Consider the following 5,014-nt stretch of genomic DNA (forward strand, 5'->3'; position numbering starts at 1 on the left):
GTTTCAAGTGATTCTCCTGCCTCAGTCTCCTGAGCAGCTGGGATTACAGGTACCCACCACCACACCTGGCTAATTTTGAATTTTTAGCAGAGACGGGGTTTGTGCAAGTTGGTCAGGCAGGTCTCGAACTCCCGACCTCAGGTGATCTGCCTGCCTCACCCTCCCAAAGTGCTGGGATTACAGGTGTGAGCCACTGAGCTCGGCCTACATTAAAGCTTTAATTTCCAGGAAGACACTCCAACTTGAAGCAGAGTGATACGGTTTGGATATGTCCCCACCAAATCTAATGTTAAATTATAATCCCCAATGTTGGAAGCAGGGCCCGATGGTAGGTGTTTGGGTCATGAGGGTGGATTGCTCATGGCTTGGTGCTATCCTCACCATAGTGAGTGAGTTATCAGGAGATCTAGTCATTTATAAATATGTGTAGCAGTTTCCCTGCAATGCTGTCTTTATTGATCTTGCTCTTCCTTGTGAGATGTCTGTCTGCTCCCACTTTGACTTCTGCCATGAGTAAAACCTTCCTGAGGTCTCATCAGAGGCCGAGAAGATGCTCCCTGTACAGTCTGCAGAACCATAAGCCTATTAAACTTCTTTTCATTGTAAATTACCCAGTATCAGGTATTTCCTTCTTCCTTTCTTTTCTTTTTTTTCTTTTTTTTCTTTTTTTTTTTTTGGAGGGAGTCGGCGGGGACAAGGTGCTGATTTTAAAAGATAAACAGGAGTTTTCCTGTTGTAGAAGGAAGGCAAAACCATTTCAGGAAGCTTCGTTATAGAAAGAAGGGAAAACTATTTCAGGAAGAAAGAGTAGTATTTGTAAATGCACAGAAATATGAATCATGGTGAAATGTTCGGAAAACAATCATCAGTTTGGACTTGCGGGAGAAGTGGTACAAAGGTGGGAACCTGGAACTTGAGGCAGGAGGAGAAGGCAGACCCTGATAAGGAGAAGGTTGGCAACAGGAATTTACTGAAGAATTCTACCTGAAGGCAACAGGAATTTACTGAAAGTTTTTAAGCTGAAATTTATGCTTAATTTGGCAGCATTCTGGGAGACGGCTCAGTTGGGATTGTGGCTAGGGGTAAGGAAACTAGTGAGGAGGCTACTGGAACAGTCCAGGTGAAAGGTGCTGAGGACTTGAACTTTGACCATGGGGATAAGAATAGATGATGAAGAGTTAGGGAGGTGTTTGCCTGGTGTGGACTCAAGTCTCAGAACCCAGAGTAATGGACGTCTACACAGAAGGCAGTGAAGACAGTCTGTTTCCAGGGGCTTTGAAATGAGCTTGGATGTCACACTTCTGGCTGACACTAATGATTGTCTCATGCGTGACAATTCAGACAGATTACTTACTAATAATGAAAATGGTATAGTCTGAAAGTAATCTCAGGCTCTTTGGAATTATGAAGACAGGGCAAAAGTCAAGGGACAGTGTGTTTTTGTGCCAAAGATACGGAGGTCTAATGTTGAACCTGAGTTTTAGGTCTGTCCCTTTCTAATTAATTGTAAGGTCAACTTCAAATTGTTTTTGTCTTTTAACCTCAAGGTTCTGAATCTGCCAAATGGGGAATCGAATAATACTTCCTGTAATCTATTTCACACAGTTAGCAAGAAAATACTTGTAAGGCATACTTTACATTCCTGACTGAGTCTCTTTCCTCATGAAATAAAATCATTAAGAAATTTTTAGTAATATTTTAATTAAAAATTTAAGTATAGAAAGAAGATTGTATAGCTCTGCATTAAAAATAAATTAGTACATGACTTGGCTAATTGACACCAAAGTAGCTGGTGTCAGATTCACCCTCCCACCATAAAAAACTACACAATCTGGACAAAACATAGAAAAAAATTCTTGGCAGGTGTATTAGTCTGTTCTCATGCTGCTAATAAAGACATACCCAAGACTAGGTAATTCATAAAAGAAAGCAGTTTAGTGGACTCACAGTTCCACATGGCTGGGGAGAACTCACAATCATGATAGAAGGCAAAGGAAAAGCAAAGTCACATCCTACATGGCAGACAAGAGAGAGGGCATGTGCTGGGGAGCTCCCCTTTGTAAAACCATCAGATCTCGTGAGACTTATTCACTATCACAAGAACAGCACGGGAAAGACCCGCCCCCATGATTCAATTACCTCTCGCCAGGTGCTGAGCATGGTTCAGGTGGGCAAGGCTACACGTGGGAATTATGGGAGCTACAATTCAAGATGGAATCTGGGTAGGGACATGGCCAAACCATATCAGCAGGCATTGAAGAACATTGTTGTACCAAGTCAGGTATGAGATCTTTAAGGAAGGTGAGGCACATGAGGTTCCTATCACATTTGCCAGGATTTCCCAGAAAGGCATCTTTCTGAACTTGGTACAGGAAAATGGGACTCAACCAAGGATTAGTGGTCTTGGTAACCAAAAGAAGCAATGAATAGAGTTGAAAGCTGCTAAGTTGGTTGGGAATTGGGGGTTAATGTGCCATATGGGAGAGAGAGAGAACCATAGAAATAGGTGTGTAAATGTTATTTTGGTCCTTCTGTGACTCTTCAGCTATGTGACAGTTGGCTAAGAAGAGGAGAGACATAGGAGAAAGCAACTGCTGGCATACAGAAAGCAGAAGAGATGATCAGGACTGAAAACTTCCTGGACAGCTACTGGAGTTCAGATCCAGCCAGATGGGGAAATGTTGGTAAACAACTGAGAAACTTAGTTGGGACTCTTAAAAATTCTCTTAGGAGAGGTGCAATATCCTAGGAGTGAAGCATATGTCCTAAGAGGAAAATAAAACATCATTACCATAACACAGCTTAAAACTAGGTCTTGAGAGCAGCAAGGTGATCTACAAGTAATATAACGTCTGCCCAGAAAAACAATTCAAAATTTTTGAGTATCTCTATATCATATTATCCATAAATTCAGCACACTTTTAAAAAATTACCACATATACAAAAATGCAAGAAAAACAGACTGATAAGAAATAAATCAGTTATTAAAAACAAATTCACAGATAATCCAGATATTGGAGTTAATAGATAGGGCATCATAATATCTATGATCAATATAAAGGAAAGAAAGAAAAAATGAAAGACAAAACAGGTTGTGTCAGATTTCTTTCTGGCAGCTCTAAAATGCTCACTTTATTTTCACAGATTTCAATTTCCTAAATTATGTCTGATGTTTCAAGCAAAAATGGTGGCATTGTCTAGTGTTATTCTAAATGTATGTAAGACAATTATACTACAAATTTGAGAGGGTAAAGAGACATAAAATGACATAGGGTTGCTATACTTCACTCAAACTGGAATACAGATGACACCAATTGACTGTGATAACGTATATATAAAGGAATATCTAGAACAACCACTAAGTTATAAAATGCAACCAGAAAACTATAAAAAAAGAAGATACACCATAAACACTATGAATAACAAAACGAAATTCTAAAGCAAATGTTCAAATAACCCACAGAAAGTCATGAAAAATAAGCAGAGAAACAAGAGTTGATAGAGAAAAGAAAAAAATGTCAGGCTTATGCACTAAAGTATCAGCAATTCGTTTAATTATGAATGGTCTGCCAATTGAGAGACATATAATGGAAGAGTATACTTAAAAGTATGACCCTTTCGTATAGGTTTCTTGTGTGCTATGTACAAGAAACTCACTTGAGATTCACCAATACAGGGCAGGACAAATTAAAAGGATGAATAAAGATATATTACGCAAACATTAATGCAAAGAAAGCAAGAGTGCCTGTATGTATATCAGCTAAAGCAGAGAAAATTACCAGAAACAGAGATTACATAATGATCAAAGGTTTAATCCCTGAAGAAGACAGCAATTTCAAAAGTGTATTCACCAAACAACAGAGCTTCAAAATATGTGATGTAAGGCAGGCGGATCACGAGGTCAGAGCTCGAGACCATCCTGGCTTACATGGTGAAACCCTGTCTCTACTAAACACACACACACACACACACACACACACACACACACACACACACACACACACACAGAGAGACACTCACACACTCGCAATTAGCCGGGCGCAGTGATGGGCACCTGTAGGCCCAGCTACTCCGGAGGCTGAGGCAGAAGAATGGCGTGAACCCAGGAGGCGGCGCTTGCAGTGAGCCAAGATCGCGCCACTACACTCCAGCCTGGGCAATAGAGCGAGACTCGACCTCAAAAGACACACACACACACACACACACACGCACGCACCACAAAACAAAATATGTGATGTAAAAACTGCCAGAACTAAGGCGGGTCAGGCTGGGACCTGCGCTGCCTCAGGATGTAAAGTGTAACAAGGGGGCCGGGGGGATGAGGGGACAGCAGCATGGGCCTGTGAGGCCTCTGGGGTGCCCGCGTTCCCAAGCTCCCCCCGCAGCCGGCTCCTCAGTGGTCCGCTCCCCTTGGTGGCCGCGTGCGGATTCGGATTCCAGACCCCGGCTGCGTGTTCTCCACCGCTTGTTGTGGCCAGTGTTACTGCGGAGACCCCAGAGCAGCCTCGGCGCTGTGGAGGAGCCGGGCGCGACCCCTCAGCCCTATCTGGGGCTGGTCCTGGAGGAGCTACGCAGGGTTGTGGCAGCACTGCCTGAAAGTAGGAGACCATATTCGAATCCTCATGGTTTTCCATGGGAACTGGTGGTATGTACAGCTGTCGTTGGATTTTTTGCTGTTCCCCTTTTTCTGTGGAGAGCTTTTAGATCCGTTAGGAGTCGGCTTTATGTGGAAAGAGAAAAACAACTTGCTGCAACGCTTTCTGGACTAATTGAAGAAAAATGTAAACTACTTGAAAAATTTAGCCTTATTCAAAAAGAGTACGAAGCCTATGAAGCAGAGTCGTCTTTAGAGGATGCCAGCTTTGAGAAGGCGGCAGCAGAAGCACGAAGTTTGGAGGCAACCTGTGAAAAACTGAACAGGTCCAATTCTCAACTTGAGGATGAAATCCTCTGTCTAGAAAAAGAGTTCAAAGAAGAGAAATCTAAACATTCTCAACAAGATGAATTGATGGCG

General features: G+C 42.3%; 1 pseudogene; it reads left to right on the forward strand.

Annotated features, from left to right (window-relative positions):
* The first annotated feature begins 2,230 nt into the window (after positions 1–2,230).
* The window catches only part of LOC105546682, a 6,163-nt pseudogene continuing 3,379 nt past the window's right edge, over positions 2,231–5,014 (forward strand).

Source organism: Mandrillus leucophaeus, unplaced genomic scaffold, assembly GCF_000951045.1.
Source record: "Mandrillus leucophaeus isolate KB7577 unplaced genomic scaffold, Mleu.le_1.0 Scaffold365, whole genome shotgun sequence".
Classification (NCBI taxonomy): domain Eukaryota; kingdom Metazoa; phylum Chordata; class Mammalia; order Primates; family Cercopithecidae; genus Mandrillus; species Mandrillus leucophaeus.